Source organism: Lynx rufus, unplaced genomic scaffold, assembly GCF_022079265.1.
Source record: "Lynx rufus isolate CCGP_SWC_20201006 ecotype Redwood Valley unplaced genomic scaffold, mLynRuf1.p SCAF_8, whole genome shotgun sequence".
Lineage (NCBI taxonomy): Eukaryota > Metazoa > Chordata > Mammalia > Carnivora > Felidae > Lynx > Lynx rufus.
Genome location: NW_025814896.1, coordinates 108,753,113 through 108,773,231, shown reverse-complemented (window position 1 = coordinate 108,773,231; position 20,119 = coordinate 108,753,113). Strand labels below are relative to the sequence as shown.

The 20,119-nt window shown below is 36.4% G+C and overlaps 1 protein-coding gene across 2 annotated transcripts in view; it reads right to left on the bottom strand.

Moving 5' to 3' along the window:
* Positions 1 to 20,119, bottom strand: part of MAP4K3 (mitogen-activated protein kinase kinase kinase kinase 3) — a 204,299-nt gene that overhangs the window by 99,231 nt on the left and 84,949 nt on the right. The gene's annotated exons all lie outside the window — the stretch shown is intronic.

Below are 20,119 nucleotides of genomic sequence, written 5' to 3'. Positions count from 1 at the left end.
TACCAAATAACATTTAATATAATGATAGCACAAGGAAGTAGTTCTTTTTAAGTTAGGGCAGGAACCCTTATGCACCAAGAGTGTCAAATATACCTCCACAGGCTCTTGGCTGAGAGACCCACCCTCTAGCAGCACTGTGTTACCAGATGGCCCACATACACAGGCTTCTCCTATATTCAACTGCCTTGTTCCAGCCATATTCGGATGCAGAATGGAATTGTATTTAGCCTGGTCAGACTATTAGCAAATAATCTCCTTCTACTCCCTTCTTGCCCAAATTCTCCAAAATAAGATCTGGCAATCCTATAGCAGTGTTGCATGGTATGGCTCCTGAATGAACACTTGTGATAGAAAGAGAACTGCAGTGAATGCAAATGTGGTGAACCAGGGACCAGGTAGAAAGAACAAATGGTAGTCCTTAACATCTACATGAAAGTAGCTTTGCACTACTTTCAGTTTTTAAAAGCTTTATATACTATGAACAGCCTCATTTTCAATGTATATTAGTGGCAAAGTAAGAAACAGATTCCCTAAATTACAGCTCAAACTGTAAGTATGAGGTCATTATGGCAAGCCCTGACATTTCTTGCCTTGGCAGTTTCCTACTGTAAACCGAATTGAGACTTGAAGTAGCCTAGCCATGAACCATTTGAACCCAATGTCAAAACCCACTCTACTGTCCCAGTTACAAGGGAAGAAATAAAAGACAAAAGGCAGTATGTCAGATTCTTAATTTCTGCAATGAAGTAAATACAAAATCAAAGATCTCCAAAGGGAGAACAGAAAACTTTTATGTTTCCAAATTTTCAGAAGAAAATCACTGAACTAGGATTCTCTTCTGACTTTATTCCCCATCATGAAGAATTCCTGATATTCATCATATTAAGAAAAATCCAATTTGCAACAATATATTAAAAATCTAATTAGAAATAATAAAGCCAAATAAAACTAATACCAAATTTCAGGGACATATTAAATACTTCGAAAGTTCTAAATTTTGCTTTTTCACCTGCCTCTCAATTACGCATTTCCCCAAAGCAGTAAAGGGCTTACAAGAGATCAAAGTTGATCTAGTTTGATGGTCAGAGGATAACAGCTGTTGTTCTGGTGGTAGTCATTCTACAACCTCAAAGGGAGATAGCTTTAGAATAAAGTTGATCTGTAGAAAGCATTGAGGAGAAACAGGAAAACAGGGGAAGGAAGAAGGCTTGCCTGAGCCACCGCAGCTAGCCTCATCTGACTCTGTAAGCTTCAGATATACCTGCACGTGATCAATAAATTCCCTGTTTGTATTGTTTAAGCTACCCTGAGTTGTGGTTTCTGTTACTCACAACTGTATCACATCTTCTATGGTGATCTTTGCACATATCATAGCCCTTATGACACTGCATCAGTGCATGTCTACGTTCTCACTAGAATATCACATCCTCTGGAACAAGATTATGTCTTAGTCATCTTTGTATCCATAGCAACTAATATGTGATCAATAGAACTGTTGCCTGTATGAATCTGTAATACCACATAATTCCTCTACAAGCTGACACTAAATCAAGAATGCTGCTTTTGGTTTAATTTCAACCAGTTGCCATGTTTTATATAATTAATTGCTTATTTGCTACTCTCATGTTTTACAAAAACCTGAGAATGGCTTTAAGTCTTCAACTACCCTCTTTCCCAGAAACTGGTGTTAACCCAAAGTGCTTCCTTTTTTCTTATCAAGTCATTTCTATGTGCTTAGGAGAATGGCTGAGTTAAATTCAACATTTTTGGGGGGGGGGAGTAAAAAAAATGCACAATTCGATTTTTAAAGGTAACTGAAAAAGGGTGATTTGGGTAGGAAAAAAAAGAAAACAGAGTTTAATCCAGCAGTAATCCAAAGAAGCCTTACAGTAGATTTAAAGCGCTTTCATCAAAGCTCCAGAGAACTATATTTCAAAGAATAAATTAACAGGCACCCCCATCCCAAATCCTAGCACACTTAATTGGATACTGTAGACTGGGATGGTTATACCAGACAATTTCTACAGATTCTTTCCAATTCTGAGAGTCTAGGATTTTATGTAAAATTTTTAGACACTGAAGCAAGGAATATATTTTCCAAAAAATGGCAGAGAAAGAAAACACAAGGAAAAGGAAAAAGGAAGAAGGGAGAAGGGAGAAGGGAGAAGGGAGAAGGGAGAAGGGAGAAGGGAGAAGGGAGAAGGGAGAAGGGAGAAGGGAGAAGAAAAGAAAAGAAAAGAAAAGAAAAGAAAAGAAAAGAAAAGAAAAGAAAAGAAAAGAAAAGAAAAAAAGAAGAAAAAAGAAAAGAAAACCATAACTGAGAAAAACAGGCAAACCTGTAAGTAGACCGGATCATGAATAAACAGGCAGAAAAACAGAAACTAAGACGTGAAATTTTCTCTAAATAAACATGATGCACATTGAACACATTATTGTGTTCAATAAATGTTAACTATTTGCAGGAGGCTGAATAATGGCCCTAGAAGGGTCCTAATCCCTAAAACTTGTCAATATGACCGTATATGGCAAAAGGTTTTTACAAGTGTGATGAAATTAAGGATCTTGAGACGGGGAAATTACCCTGAATTCTCTGGATCATCTAAATGGAGTCACAAGTGTCCTTATAAGAGGGAAGAAGAGGGAGACTTGACTATAAGAAGGCAAGAAGCAAGTTGCTATGCTTTGAAGATGAAGGAAGAGGCCAAGAATTAAGGAGTGCAAGGAATATGGCTCTAGAAGCTGGAAAAGGCAAGCAAAGAGAGTCTCCCTTAGAGTCTCCAGAGAGGGTGCAGCCCTGTTGACACTTGGCTCTTGACCCAGTGAAACACACTCTGGATTTCAGAATTCCAGAACTCTAAGAGAAAAGGGTGTGCTTTTCAAGCCGTCAAGTTTGGCAGTAAGTTGTTACAGCAGCCACAGGAAATTAACACATTATTACTATCAACATTATTACTGTGGCAGAGCTGGCTAGCCATTCTCAATCTGTGTTCTCCTTCCGCAGTGTAGAAGTTACTGGTGAGAGACAATCATCTAGTCAAAGATGACACTTCCTTCACAGTGAACACTGATGCGCCTAAGGACTAGTTCTTGCCAATGGAAACTGAGCAAAAGTAATGTGTCCTTGTTGCACGATTTATTTCCCTATCAGCAAACTACATGACACTGTGAGGCCCCAGGAATTGCAAGAAGTCTGGGTCCCTGAGTCACTAAAAGGAAGAAAGTCATCCAACAACTTGAACATCTGCACTGAACTATTACATAAACTTGATTATGTTAAGCCATTCATATGTTCTAGTTTAGTTATTACAGTAGTCAACATTATTCTAAGCTGATAGAATTATTACCATCCATTTATGAAAAACGTTGTCCAAACTGTAGTAGGTGCTTCACAAATGTTTTAGAGTTTTAACAAACTTTTTTTTTTTTTAACAAAAAAGACTCAGTTCCTTCCATTTAATAAAGAACAGATACAATGACAGATAACAATGAACCAGATTATAGACATTTCTATTTGGTATACAATGCTTTCCTGTAAACAGCTATATTTAGTCAGATGTGTGAGAACAAACGAGGAGACTTCAATGCCATGGAGGTGGGTCTTTCCCTGAAAACTACAAGAAAACACAGAATCCCTAATACCTCCTTGCCTTTTAGATACAAACTGACAATCACTGTATTTCCAAAATTTCATAAAATTCTTTACTTTTTCTTTGACAAAATAATACTTAAGTCAAATATCCAACTAACTGCTTTTTTGGTATGCCTCGTTATTTTCACTGGTGTCAACTGTGTATGTTTTATAAAGTACATTAACACAAGCATTTTGAATTAATAAACTACTTACTTTTTTATAAAACTGTAATAAGAATTCAGTAATATAATTATACAAATATTGTTGTTCAGATAAATATTGTGAAACTGTCAAAATGGAACTATTTCACTTAGCATAATACTCTCCAGTTCCATCCACGTTGCTACAAAAGGCCATATTTCATTCTTTCTCATTGCCAAGTAGTATTCCATTGTATATATAAACCACATCTTCTTTATCCATTTGAGGGTTGATGGGGGGTGGGGGAAAGAGGAAAGTGGGTGATGGGCATTGAGGAGGGCACCTGCTGGGATGAGCAGTGGGTGCTGTATGGAAACCAATTTGACAACAAGTTATATTAAAAATAAACAAACAAATAAATAAATAAATAAATAAATAAATGCAAAAAAAAACATGAAAAAAATGGAACTATTGGTTAAGAGGTAGCAATGTCATTTGGTCTGTGTAACAGCTTATGGATCTAATTCCATCCAAGTCGTTATATGAAGGCAGTTGACATGTCCCTTCACACTAAACGGAAGTACAGTTTATCTGAAAATCAAACCAGGAAAATTTAAGGATTATCTTGCATTGGGAAGTGAACCAAGAGACAAGTATGTTCGTGTCTTCAAAGAACCAAGTCTTAGTCTATCTGTAAACTGTGTATTCTATTTCCCTAGTTCTGCTCCCTGTGAAGTAAACACAAGTTTACAAGGCATCCTCAATTTCCCTTGGTGTTCTTATTTTGTTTCCTGTATCCTATTTTATTTCTTTGTTTTCTTATTTTCCTTCAGTCATCTTTATGTCTTTCTTCTAAGTGTTTGACATCTTCACAATCCTAATAAGTTGTGATGGTTTTCCAGAAATGTCTTGACAAGTGTCATTATAATAAAATAATTCTCTGCATTATCGACAGTTATTTAACACAGCAAGTTAGAATTTAAAATACTTTTAATTATCATTTTTTTAAGATTTTTAAAAACAAGTTTTTTCAACTTGTTATAGATACGATTTACCTTCTAGTGTAGAACTCTGTAATGAGGTGTTTGTGTGTGTGTATATATGTACATATACGCACATATATGTATATATATACATACATACACGTACATATATACACGTACATACATGTACATATATATATTTGTGAAATTATATATGTAAATATATATATATATATAAAAATCAATATATCGTTTATAAAAATACCTAACACTTTACAGTTGGTTAAAGATGAGTAGTTTTTTTTTTTTTTTTTAAAGGGGAGAGGGGCAGAGAGAGGGGGAGAGAATCTTAAGCAGGCTCCATGCTCAGTCTGAAGCCCGATGTAGGTAGGGCTCAACCCCATGACCCTGTGATCATGACCTGAGCCCAAATCAACAGATGCTCAACTGACTGAGCCACCCAGGTGCCCCCAGTTATTCTCTTTAGATGGTGTTTCTTGAGAATACATTCAACAACCACCATACACTGAGCAGCAAATATGATACAAGTGAGAATGTGCTTAGAAACTATAGGTAGAGTTCGAGAAATGAACAATACTTTCCTTGACTTTAAGAAACTTACAGGGGACATGAAATCTGTACTATAATAACTATAACAGTTTAAACTCAAACCTCAAGTAATTCCTTTATTTCTATAACATCAAATCTATACTTTGCAATTGGACTCACCATGTTTAGCACAGTGTCATAGTTAGGGACATGTACTTTGGAATCAAAATATTGATTTACGACACCTGATTTCACAGCTTTCTGGCTGTATGATTTTGGGCAAATTCATTTATATTCTTTTTCTGAATTCAGGTTCCTCATAAAATGGAGATAACAGTGTCTCCCTCTAATTCTCTTATTGGAAGGATTAGATGAAAGAATACTTCAATGCTTAGAACGAGGCTTCACAAATATTCGTTACTATTATCTCCCAGTATGATTTGTTATTTGTAATTTTACATTATTTCTCCTACTATTCTCCCCCTTCACTCGGCTTCAGCCACACTGTCTTCCTTGCTTTTCTCCCTGAATAGCATAAACGAGCTCCTGACTCTCAGCCTTTACACTTTCTATTCAGACTACCTAAAGTGCTCTCTTAACCCAGATGGCTTGCTTCCTCACTTCTTTCAAGGCTCTACTCATCTGTTGCCTTCAAGGTGAGACCTTCTCTGATACCCCTATACAAAATAGCAACCCACAATCACAACTCTACAACTGCTCTTACAGTACGTTACTGCCCTTAGTTTTCTCTGTAGCACTTGCCATATCTAACATACTGTATGTCTACTTAGTCACTGTGTCTCCTAACACATAATAGGGGCACTGAATATGAATGAGTCAATGAATTATTCTAGAAGTACTAAGAAACTGAAATCCACAACAGAAAAAAATAGGTGGATAAATAGTAAAAATACAAAATTCTCATTATTAGTATATATATGTTCCCAGAAAGCAAGCAAATAAAAATCAACTGAAAAAACAACCAGAAACAATTTTTTAAAATGCTTAAATTAACAAATTAGAATACATCAAATCAAATTATATATCTAAGGATAAGCTTCAAAATGTGTAGGCCATAAATAAAGTATTTTGGGAGATAAAAGATCTAAACAAATGGAAAGATGGGGTGCCTGGGTGGCTCGGTCAATTAAGCGTCTGACTCCTGATTTTGGCGCAGGCCATGATCTCGCGGTTCATGGGTTCAAGCCCTGTGTCAGGCTCAGCACTGCCAGCCTGGAGCCTGCTTGGGATTCTCTATCTGCCCCCCCTACTGGCCTCAAAATAAATAAACATTTTTGAAAAATGGAAAGACACTTCACTTTTGAAGAGAAGGCTTTATTATAGTAAAAATGGCAACTGTCTCTTGAATTAATCCCTGAATTAATGTAATACACCAACCAAAATACCAACCAAATCTTTTTCTGGACATAAAAAAATTTAAAATTATATTCATCAGAAAAGAAAAACATGGGAGAACCATTTTGTAATTGGTATTACTTTAAAATAAGTAGCTCTTATTTAAGAATGGATATGTCCAGAAGAATTCTCACCTTTTTTTGATTCTTTGTCTACCCTGGATCATGTTAAATGTGTTCTGCCAGAGTGATAAGGAAAAGAAATAAAAAGCATCCAAATTGGAAAGGAACAAGTAAAACTATCTGTTTGCAGATGACATGATCTTATAAGTAAAAAACCCTAAAGACTCCAAAAAACAGACAACTATAAGCATTACAAAATTCAGCAACATTGCAGAATATAAAATTAACATACAAAAATTAGTTGTGTCTACATACTGGAGCAATAAATAATCCAAAAAGAAAATCAAGAAAAACCTCAATTACAATCTCATCAAAAAGAATAAAACAGTTGGAAATAAACTTAACCAATGAGGTGTAAGGCTTGTATACTAAAAACTAAAGGCATAAATAAAGTCCATATTATAGACTGGAAGACTTTATATTGTTAAAGTGTCCATACTAGCCAAAGTGATCTACAGATCAACGCAATCCTTATAGAAATCCAGTGGCTTTTGTTTTGTTTAGTTTTGCAAAATAGAAAAACACAACCCTAAAAGTCATATGAAACAACCACAAAGGATCCTGAATATCCAAAACAATCATGAGAAAAAAGAACCAAGCTGGAGACCTCACATTTCTTGATTTCAAACATGCTACAAAGCTATAGTAATTAAAATAGGGCAGTACTGGCATAAACACAAACATATAGACCAATGGAACAGAACAGACAGCCAGAAATAAACCCACACATGTATGGCCAACTGATTTTCAACAAGGGCATGACGACTACTGGATGGGGATAGAATAATCTCTCCAATAAATGGCGCTGGAAAAACTGGATATCCACATGCAGAAAAATGAAATTGGACCCTTATCTTACACCATACACAAAAAGCAACTCAAAATGGATTAAAGACTTAAACTCAAGACCTGAAAATGTAAAACTTCTACAAGAAAACATTGGGGGAAAACTTCATAACACTGGTCTTGGCAACGATTTCTTGGATATGACACAAAAAGAACAAGCAACAAAGGCAAAAATAGACAAGTGGGACTACATCAAACTAAAAAACTTCTCGCACAGCAAACAATCAACAGAGTGAAAATGCAAACTACAGAATGGGAGAAAATATTTGTAAGCCAGGTATCTGATAAGGGGTTAATATCCATAATACATATGGAACTCCCATAACTGAAAAGCAAAACATTCCAAAAAACCAAAACACCCTGATTAAAAAATGGGCAAAGGACTTGAATAGATATTTCTCTAAAAAATATGTACAAATGGCCCACAGATACATGAAAAATGCTCAACACCATTAAGCATCAAGGAAATGCAAATCAAAGCCACAATGAGATATCAACTCACAGCTGTTGGGATGGCCATTATCGAAAGAAAGAAAGAGAAAGCGAGAAAGAGAAGGAAAGAGAAACAGAAAAAAAGAAAAAGAGGAAAGATGGGGAGGGAGAATAGAAAAGGAAAAAGAAAACAAAGGAAAGAAAGGTTGGTGAGAATGTAGAGAAATCTGAACAGTTGTAAACTGTTGATAGGAATGTAAAATGATGCAGCTGCTATGGAAAACAGGAAACAGTTTCCTCACAAAAGGAAAAAACAGAGCTACCATATGATCCAGCAATACAACTTCTGGGTATTTATTTATTTATTTGTATTTATTTTTCTTAGAGAGAGTGAGCATGAGTAGGGTAGAGGAGAGGGAGAGAGAAAGAGAATTTTAAGCAGGCTCCACGCTCAGCATGGAGCCCAATATGGGGCTCGATTGCACAACTCTGGGATCATGACCCGAGCCAAAATCAAGAGTAAGACACTCCACCAACTGAGCTGTCCAGGCACCCCAACAGGTACAGAGTTTTAATCATGCAAGATGAAAACGTTCTAGAGATCTGCTGTACAACATTGTGCTTATAGTTAATGCTGTACTATACACTTAAAAATTTGTTAAGAAGCTAAATCTGTGGTTTTTTTGTTTGGTTTGGTATTTTTTAACCACATGCATGCACACACATGCACACACAATGTTCTATGGCCAGAAAGAAAATTTAAACTTAGATTATGGGAAAGAAGTACGATTTCCCATGTCCATCTTATGGGTACTTCACTCATAAACATTCCTGCTTCCATTCTATTTTAAACACAGAGAGAGGTGCCTGGGTGGCTTAGTTGGTTAAGCGTCCGACTTCAGCTCAGGTCATGATCTCATGGTTAGTGAGTTCGAGCCTCACACTGGGCTCTGTGCTGATGGCTCAGAGCCTGGATTCGGATTCTGTGTCTCCCTCTTTCTCTGCCCCTCCCCTGCTTGCGCTCTTTCTCTCTCTCTCTCTTAAAATATAAACAAACATTAAAAAAGAATTGTTAAACACAGAGAAATGGCAATGTCCATCCATGCTACATGTATTTTATAACCAGTTTTGAGTTGCCTTTTAATTTGATTTATGGTACCATTCAAAATACATAATTTATAAAACTCCATTTCATATTATAGAAATAATAAATGGAATTAAACTCCATTTCATATTATAGAAATAATAAATGGAATTAATAGTATTTCAGTAATCTATGGCTCTCTTCCCAGAACTGTTATTCTCTTAAAAAAGCTGTCAACTACTGTCCCAAACCATCAGGGTACCAGGAAATACTGAAATCCAATTACTATCCTAAACTACCATGAAATCTAATGGCTAATTTTAAAGAGATAAGAAAATGACTTTAAGTAATTACAATATAAAATTGTAAAATATTTTTTGCAAACCACAGAACTAGTACCCAATTCTTAGTTTTGGGGAGAATACTCAAATTACAAATTAAAACCACACAGAAATATAAAGGAAGTATCTAATAGTTCCAAGGATTTCTAGATATTCCAATATAAATGAAAAAATGAATTATGATAGCAGCATTGGTATTTTTAAGGACTGCAAATAAGAAAATGACTCTACAAACAGATGATCTAATGAAAATAACTTATAGTTTATTTTTTGTTTGGCCATCTTTTAATAAGTGTTTATGATTAACAATGTTTAAAGTAAGTATCACTTACATCTGCATAAATGGTTACAAATCAACTCTGAACTTGAGTTCAATAGGATCAAGAAATTTCCTTGCTGAAACTAAACAGTGGAAGATTAAAATATCCTGATTGGTGTACCAGAACAGTTTCCATCATCATTCCATGATTAGGTATATTTGGTTTAAAGAAAACAGGATTCCCACTCCTAGGGGAAAGAAAACAAAAACAAAAACTCCTAACACAGCGTTTCTCCATCTTGTTTTCCTAATGGCCTTTCCCGATGAAATTTTAATGCCACAGATATTCTATATGTGTGTGTGTATCTGCACTGTATACATAAAAAGAGTAAAAAACTTTTTCACACCCAAAGAACGAAATTCTACCCATTTCGTTTTAAATAAGTATTTGAGAAAACATTCCCCAATGTGAACGGATGGTCTCCAGGTAGTGAGGTTAGACTGATTTAACCAGAAATTCCTAACTAACCTTCTAGGTCTCCTTTTCTCTTACCTGGATCCAGCTCTTCTTTTGAGAGCCCAGTTTATCAATGTAGCTCTAATGGAAGATTCAAAATAAAGGAGGTACCCATAACTCAGAAGTGAATTCCCAGTACCAGTCCTCTGGATTATATCCCTACTGCTTTATTAAAAATTATAGCGGCATACCTAGAATTTCTTTATGTAAAGTAGGTTTGTAGCAGGCTTGAAAGCTGGAGTAAGAACAAAAAGGAAACACAAATCATGGTACAGATTTTAAACCAAGCAAAGAATATAATGGGCAATAATTTTTCTATCTTTACCATGCTTACAAGAACCACACTTTACTGTTTAGGGATAGTTCTAAAACTTCGAGCTCTCTAGTGTTCTGGTTCTCTCTCACAAGGCTTGGTTTAAAATACAATTTTCTATGGCTCCTGATCCGGAGGCTATGTAGGCGTAAGTCACAGCTGAATAAAACTTAAGAAAATATCAGTTCCCAAAATAAAAACAGTACAGCAAAACTATTCTCCCCATAACCTCAATTTGGACATACACTGTACCTCTTTCCTTTTCTGTAGTAGCCTATCAGTCATGTTTCAGTCCTGTTCCTCCTTCCGCCCTAAAATCTCATGCAGTCATCCCTGCCTTCCATGCTACTCAACTGTGGATGTTGTAAGAATAACAGGTCTTCTTACTCCCAGGATCTCTCTTCTCACTCTGTCCTATGTACACTGTGCTACTAACCTGTAAAAAAAAAAAAAATCTCACAGTCTGCAGGGTAAAGTCTAAATCTTTTAGCTACTATTTACCGTTCTCCATAAACTATCATCAATCTGCTTTCTACATCTTATTTCCCACTATACCCAAACAGAGCAGGCTGGGTATGTCAATACCATCTCTGCTTTCACAGTATCCTCATATGAAATACCCCTATTCTCCTATAGCTAGCAAAATCCTAGCTAGCCTTGGAGGCTCAGCTGAACTGTTCCTTTCCTAATTATACCAAGTGAAATGAACCTTACAACCTCTATGGAACCCATCAAATGAATCAGGATATATGTCCTATTTGTGTCCTTTCACAGAGCATCTTGCCTAGATACGCCCCATCTAGAGTATTTCACAGAGTAAACGACTAGTCAAAGCCAGCTATTCATTGACGTGGGAATCGAGTAAGTGTTTCTAGTCACAGTCCGCCCATTCCTTACTGTCAGCACAATTCAAATACACACATACCTGGCTCAATCCCTGTAGTTAGGTTGCTACAAAAACACTCTCTAGTTCATTTTCACATTGGGTAACAAGCTCTATGAAGGCAGGAACCCTGTCTTTGTATCTTCTATCCTAACTAAATTGAGTGCTAAATATTCATGCAGCTAAATCCACTGAACAGACACACAGGATTGGAAATGAGGAAGAAATGGCAGCTATATTAAACAAAAAGTCCTTTGTTATTTGTGTTTTAACTTTGAGCATTATGACCCTTCAATTGTTAAATACAGAATCTGTCTAGTATAGTCAGCCTCAAGCCCATAACATGCCTCTAACATATTAAAAAATGGTTAAGCAACCTATGATTAATCTTTGAAAATTATCATAAATGATGTAACAAAGACTCTCTTCACGATGGCAATAAGCACAATGCAACACTGAATAAACAACAGGTGGTAAGGCATCTACTACTAACGCACTCCAGGGACACAGAAAAGGAGCCAGATAAATCATTTCCCTGGTGCCTTCTACTCTATGATGAAAATAAAGAGGAGAAAGCACCTCTCCTACCTCTCAGGACAGAAAAAAACTAATGTCAAAAGCAGACAGGAAAGAAAACTTATAAAATACAACTTTGGAGAACCATGAAGAAATAGTAGAGTGAGGTCTTTCCAGTACCTTTCGCACTTTCAGAATTTTGCTCTACAATTTAATAAAGGTTGCTCTCAATGAAAACAAAACATAATACCCTATTTTTCTTACTGCAAATTACCCTGCACACCAACCTCTATACTTTTCATTATGTTGGAAAAGGAATGAATTTCCCCATGTAGAAGAAATGAGCTTCTCCCATGAGTTGCTACCTAATTAATCAGTATTCTCTGCATTTACGGTCTACTTTAAAAACTAGTAGAATCGTGGTGCTGCAAGCAACACCACAAATGAGTAATTATGAGGAACTGTAATTAAATCCTATATTTTAGTGTGAAAAACTAAACAGTGGGCCAAGAATCAGAGGAATAAGATCCACAAATAAAACGTGTGAGTTTGGGGGAATTATAAATGCGGTGCCTACTTTTTCACAACAGGAAATATAAGAGTCAGGCTTAAGCAATTGTTCAAATAGTGCTTCCCGTCACCACCTATTCTTTATGACAAAAATTTTGAAAGCTGTGAAACATCTGATAACCACTGAGAAAGAAGACCTAAAAAGTTCCTTACGGCTCTAACAATGACTTTAAAACACACAAAGGAAAAAAATAAAAGACTCAAGAGACCCACAATGACACCTTATAAGAACTGCAAGGTGATTTCTATTCTACTAGCAAGCTCTGCAACGAGCTCTCATCTTGATCCAATTTTAGTTTTCTTTTCAAATCAGTCTCCAAGAGTCAGCAGTGTGCTAGTCCGATCAGGTTAAAGACCACAGGAACAAACCTGGAGCCTGATGCATTGCAATGAGGAAGACTGCACAGCAGAGGAATCCTGAGCCATCTCACAAAACAGAGGAAAGGTAACCGTTATGAGATTTGGGGAGGAGTGGAGTTTAGGTGAAATTTAAACTAAGCAGTGCTGTGACAGGCTTAGAGCAAAGCAGAGCGGTATGTAAAACGGGTCTACTTCAGGACTGGACTGCAAAGAGAACCCAATGTCCTCTTTCCTTAGCAACTGTGTGGATGTTGTATCCAGAAAGCCCTTATCTGAAGCTGTGTAACTCAGCTGTAGGTCAAGATTGCTTCTCATATCAAAATGACTTAAGATTCTCCAGACAAGAGGGGGATATTTTACTCTTACAGATATAATTACACACAGCCAAGTTTCTGACAGTCTATGATTTTCAAGAACAAAGTTTCTTGGTATATAAGCAAGCCATCGTCACTCAAAGGGCTTATTACGACACTTTCCAACTGCATTATTCTTGGGAGAAACATTGTGTAAGGCTTTCTGTGTGTAATTCCAGCCTGACAAACAGCCGGGCAAATTTTTACTTTCTCCATTAGTTACTTGACATTCCCGTCTCCATTTTGTGTCAGAGCGTGAAAAACTTGCTAATTAAACTGTTTACATTATGCTCTTTAGAAGGCAGAGTTTACTTGCTGGTTTATCTTTTTTTTTTTTTTTTAATATGAAATTTATTGTCAAACTGGTTTCCATACAACACCCAGTGCTCATCCCAACAGGTGCCCTCCTCAATGCCCATCACCCACCGTTTCCTCCCTCCCACCCGCTGGTTTATCTCTTTTTTTTTTGTATATTATTCATTAATTTCTCCACAAAAGATGCCCAATTTGGGCAGATTTACAGGTTTTGAAGAAACATTTATATCTTACCCAGTGAAGTTCACTATTCCTTTAAAGTGCAGAGAAATCACTTAGCTGGGTAAGTGGTGGCTCTACCAACAAAGGCTTTCATGTACTAGCTCTAGGTTAAGTAAACATCCAGCTGAACTTGATACTACAGTTTCCACACCACTGCCAACTCCTGAGAGCAGGGAGAGGGCAGGTTCTGGGTCCCACTGCCAGGGTGCAAATCCAAGATCCACTCTATTCAGGCAAGCATTTTAAACTTTCAGTGCCATCTGTTTCCTTATCTATAAAAAACAGGGATAATAATACAATGATTAAATGAGTCAACAACCAAAGCATTCGGACGGAGCCTGGCACAAAGTCTGTAAACATTAGCTATTTACTGGCAAAAAAACAAAAAAGAATCCTGGTTTAAACCGACCTATCTCTAAGAAATCTCTAAAGTATCTTCTGTCCAGTCTCCTAATCTTCCTCATTAATTTGATTTATCCAATAAATATTTACTGAGTCTTTAATAGGTGCCAGGCAACTTACCAGACACTGGGAATCTTATGTTAAAGAAAATGAATATGAAGTTTGCCTTCACAGAAATTATAGTCTTGTGAAGACTTCAGGACCACCACATTCTTACCAACAGTTCTTTCAACTTTTTTCTACTAAAAATAGACGCTTCAGGTGCCTGGGTGGCTCAGTCGGTTGAACATCTGACCCTTGAGTTTGGCTCAGGTCATGGAATTGAGCCCCATATCGGGCTCTGCACTGAATGTAGAGCCTGCTTGAGATTCTCTTTCTTCCCCCCACACTGCCCCTCTCCCGTGCTTGCACGCTCTCTAAAATTAAAAAAAAAAAAAGAAAGAAAAAACAACACACACTCTTGTTGCTGAGGAAAAGATATCATCTCAAAGAATTGCTATCACTATAGACAGTTCCTTTAGAACAAGGCCCATGTCTTGGTGCTGATAACTCTAGTGCCTAACTATAAAGGGTCTTAACAATGTAAGAGTCAACAAATATTTTGTGGCATTTCCCTAATTCTTGGTTCTATAATTCATTTTTTTTCCAAATTGAATTTTACCGGTAATGTATACATTTAATGCGTCTTTCTCCCTCATCATCTACACACACACACACACACACACACACACACACAGCAAAAAAGCTATTATAAATCAGCAGCACATCTTACAACTAGGGTGACCAAGGACTGAAGGACTCTTAAGGACTCCCCGGAACATGGCACTTTCAGTACTAAAAGTGGAAAAAATCTCATGCAAGATGAGATAAACTGGTCATCAACTTACAGCTGATGGTTTTGGAAAAGTACAGTAAGTACAACTGCATACAAAAAATGAAACAAAAAACAAAGGCTAACCAAAATTTCACAACTTCACAAGTTCTGACCACATAAACTAAAGAACCTCAACATCAACCCTTCCTCCTGAGCCTTCCTGCTTGGTCCCCTTCCTCCCGCTTCCTTGCAAGTTGTTGGTTAAGGGGCTTAGGCTACTTTAGACTAAGGAGGTTTCCAAGGGACAGCACTGTTAATTACTTTTCTTCCCCCACTCTATTTTTGTTCCCAACTCATACCACACCTTCTTTTCGCAGATATCTTATCACTCCTTAAGGAGACTTCTTTCTCAATTCCAAATATCATCTTTAATGTTTCTTACTCTTGCATTTTCTTCAACCTTTTCCTAGTTGCCACCTTTTCTCTTTGCTAAGTGAAAAAACTAGCTGCCTTAGCAGTCTAACTAGTATAATTAGTTACATACCTGTAATCAGTAAGAGCCCAAGATTCTATTTTTAGCTGTTTCTAAATTTAAGTATTAATACAGCAATAAGCATTATGTTCTAGTAATTATTAATACTACGAGTACTATTTTTGTAACAGTTTTAATGAGATATAATTCAAATGAAGTGTACAATTCAATGGTTTTTAATATACTTCCAGGACTGTATGACCACCATCACAATCGATGTGAGAACCTTTTCAATCTCATTGGCAGTCACTCCCCATTCCCATCATTCCTCCCCCAGCCCTAGGGAACTAATCTGCTTATACAAATTTGCCATGATAGACATTTCATATAAATGGAATCATACCATTTGTGGTCCTTTGTGACTAATTTCTTTCCATTGCATAAAGTTTTCAACATTCATCCATACTGTCCATGTATCAATACTTCATTCCCTTTTTTTCCATTGTGGATACACTACACTTTATTTATCCATTCATCAGTTGATGGATATTTAGGTTGTTTCTACTTTTTTACCATTATGAATAATGCTGCTCTGAATATTCATGTACAGGTTCGTGTGTAAATGTAGGTTGTTATTTATTTTATGTACATACCTAGTAGTGGAAAAACCAGAACATATGTAACTCACTAACAATTTTGGGGAGCTGCCAAACTATTTTCCAAAGTGGCTGCACCATTTTACATTACCACCAGCAATGTATGAGAGTTTCAATTACTCCATGATCTTACCAACACTGTTACTTTTTTTTATTACAGCCATCCTTATGGGTATAAAGTGGTATCTCAAAATTTTGCATTTTCATAATAGCTAATGCTGTTGAGCATCTTTTGAGCTCATGCCTACTGGCCCTTTGTAAATTCTTTTTTGAAGAAGTGTCTACTTGAATACTTTGCCTGTTTTAAAAAAAATTTTTTTTAACATTTATTAATTTTGAGAGAGAGCGAGCGAGCATAAGCAGGGGAGGGGCAGAGAGAGAGGGAGACACAGAACTCAAAGCAGGCTCCAGGCTCCATGCTATCTGCACAGAGTCCAACACAGGGCTCGAACTCATGAACCATGAAATCATGATCTGAGCCGAAGTCGGATGCTTGACCAACTGAGCCATCCAGGTGCCCCTACTTTGCCTGTTTTTAAATTGGGTTGTCTCTTTTTTTTTAATTGAGTTGAAAGAGCTCTTTATATATTCTAGATCCAGTCCCTTTAATTTACAAACATTTTCTCTCATTCTGCACACACTGTCTTTTCACTTTGTTAATTAATGGTCATTTTCCAGAACAAAAGTTCTTAATTTTGATATAAATCTAATTTATATAGTTATTCTTTTATCACTTTTGGTGTCATATCTAAGAAAGCACTACCTAACCTAAGGTTGCAAAAATTTATTCCTAGGTTTTCTTCTAAAAGTTTTATAGTTTTAACTCTCACATTTAGTTATGTGATCCATTTTGCATTAATCTCTGTATGGTGTGAGGTTGGAGTCCCAAATTCATTTTTAGCATCACTTATCTAAAAAAACTATTCTTTTCCCCACTGACTTGTCTTGGCAACATTCTCAAAAATCATGATCATAAATACAAGGATTAAATTCTGGCTGCTTAATTCTACTGCACTGATCTACATGTCAATCCTTATGTCAATACTACACGGTCTTGATTACTGCATCTTTGTAATAACTTCTAAAATGGAGCAGTGCAAGCCCTTCAACTTTGTTCTTTTTTTCAAGACTATTTTAGCAATTCTGGGCCCCTTGCATTTCCATATGAATTTTAGGGTCAGCTTGTCAATTTCTGCCAAAAAGCAAGTTGGGATTTCAACAGAAATTGTGTTGACTCTGTATATCAATTTCAGGAGTAATGCCACCTCAACAATATTAAGTCTTCCATCTATAAATATGGAATGTCCTTCCACTTATTTAGATCTTCTTTGTCCAATGTTTTATAGTTTTCAATGCACAAGTCTTCCATTTCTTTTGTTAAACTTATACATAAATATTTTAACCTTAGTTTCTAAGTATTTAATCTTAATTTGATGCTATTGTAACTAGATTTTCTCACTTTCATGTTCAGAATGTAACTGCTTGTGTATAGAAATAAAATTTTGCATATTGATCTTGTACCATGCAAACTTACTGAATCTGTTTTTAGTTTTAATAGTATATTAGTGGATTGATTCCTTAGGATTTTCTAGATACAAGATCATATCACCTGGAAATACAGATAATTTTACTTCTTTGTTTCCAATATGGATGCCTCTTATTTCTTTTTCTTGTTTAACTGTCCTAGGAAGATCTACAATGATGTATATATAGTTATGGTGAAAATGTACTTCCTTGTCTTGTCCTTGATATTACAGGAAAGACATCTTTGCCTTTCATCAAAGACAAAGTATGGTTGCTAACTGTGGGTGTTGTATATATGTACTTTATCAGGTTGAGGAAATTCCTTTCTATTCTTACTTTGTTCAGTTTCTTTTTTTCATCATGAAAAGGTTCTGGATTTTGTCAATTGCCTTTTTGGCATTGTTGAAATGATTTTTGTTCTTATTCTAATAATATGGTGTATTACGTTTTCAGATATTCAACCAATTTTGCATTCCTGGGATAAATCCCACTTGGTCATGGTGTACAATCTTTTTTTTTTTTTTCCAAATATTTTTTAATGTTTATATTTTTAGAGAGAGTCACAGAGTGTGAGTGGGGGAGGGGCAGAGAGAGAGACACACACACACACTGAACTTTAAGCAGGCTCCAAGCTTTAAGCACAGAGCCCCATGCAGGGCTCGAACTCAAGGAATGTGAGATCATAACCTGAGCTGAAGTCGGAAGCTTAACCAACTGAGCCACCCAGGTACCCCTACGGTCTTTTTTACACATTGTTGCATGTAGTTTGCTATGATTTTGCTGAAGATTTTTTCCATCTATATTAAGACTGATCCGTAGTTAACTTGTAAAATCTGTTTGGTTTTGGTATCAGGGTAATATCAACCTCATGGAATGAGTAGGGAAGCGTTCCTTCCTTTTTTTGTGGGGAGGGTTGTTGTGAAGGATTGGTGTTCTTAATTAAACATTTGGTAGAATTCACCAGTGAAACCATCTGTTCCTGGATTTTTCTCAGTGAAAAGTTTTTTGATTACTAATTCAACTGCTATTTGTTATGGGTCTATTCAAATTTTCTATCTCTTCTTGAGTCAGTTTTGATGATGTGTCATTTTAGAAATTTGTTCATTTCACCTATGTACCTAATTTGTTGGCATTCAGCTGTCCATGGTATTTTCATAATCCTTTTTATTTCTGTAAGATCGGTAGTAAGTTCCCCTCTTTCATTCCTGATTTTAGTAATTTTAGTCTTCCCTTTTTTCACTTTTTTCTTTGGTTTAACTAAAGATTCGTCAATTTTGTTGATCTTTTCAAAGAACCCATTTTCAGTTACACCAATGTTCTCTACTGTTCTATACTGTATTTATTTATCTCTAATCCTTATATTTTCTTTCCTTATGTTTGCCTTTGGTTTAATCTGGTCTTTAATTTCTTCCTCTTTTTTTTGGCTTAAATTTTTTTTTTTTAATTTTTAATGTTTATTTTTGAGAGGGGGTGAGGGGCAGAGAGAGGGAGACACAGAATCCAGAGCAGGCTCCAGGCTCTGAGCTGTCAGCAAACTTGAAACTTTCTTTTTTAATACAGGCATTGACAGTCATAAACTCCCCTCTAAGCACCGCTTTAGCTACATTCCGTAAGTTTTTTTTTTTTTTAATTTTTTTTCAATGTTTATTTATTTTTGGGACAGAGAGAGACAGAGCATGAACGGGGGAGGGGCAGAGAGAGAGGGAGACACAGAATCGGAAACAGGCTCCAGGCTCCGAGCCATCAGCCCGGAGCCTGACGCGGGGCTCGAACTCACGGACCGCGAGATCGTGACCTGGCTGAAGTCGGACGCTTAACCGACTGCGCCACCCAGGCGCCCCACCGTAAGTTTTTTTTTTAATTAATTTATTTTTTAATTTACATCCAAGTTAGTTAGCATATGGTGCAACAATGATTTCAGGAGTAGATTCCTTAATGCCCCTTACCCATTTAGCCCCTCCCCCCTCCCATAATCCCTCCTCAACCCTCAGCTTGTTCTCTTTATTTAAGAGTCTCCTAAGTTTTGTCCCCCTCCCTATTTTTATATTATTTTTGCTTCCCTTCCCTTATGTTCATCTGTTTTGTCTCTTAAAGTCCTTACATGAGTGAAGTCATATGATATTTGTCTTTCTCTGACTAATTTCACTTAGTAAATACCCTCTAGTTCCATCCACATATTTGCAAACGGCAAGATTTCATTCTTTTTGATTGCCGAACAATACACCATTGTATATATATATGCCACATCTTCTTTATCCATTTATCCATCAATGGATATGTGGGCTCTTTCCATACTTTGGCTATTGTCGATAGCACTGCTGTAAACATTGGAATGCATGTGCCCCTTTGAAACAGCACACCTGTACATACGTTTTTATATGTTGTACTTTCATTTTTA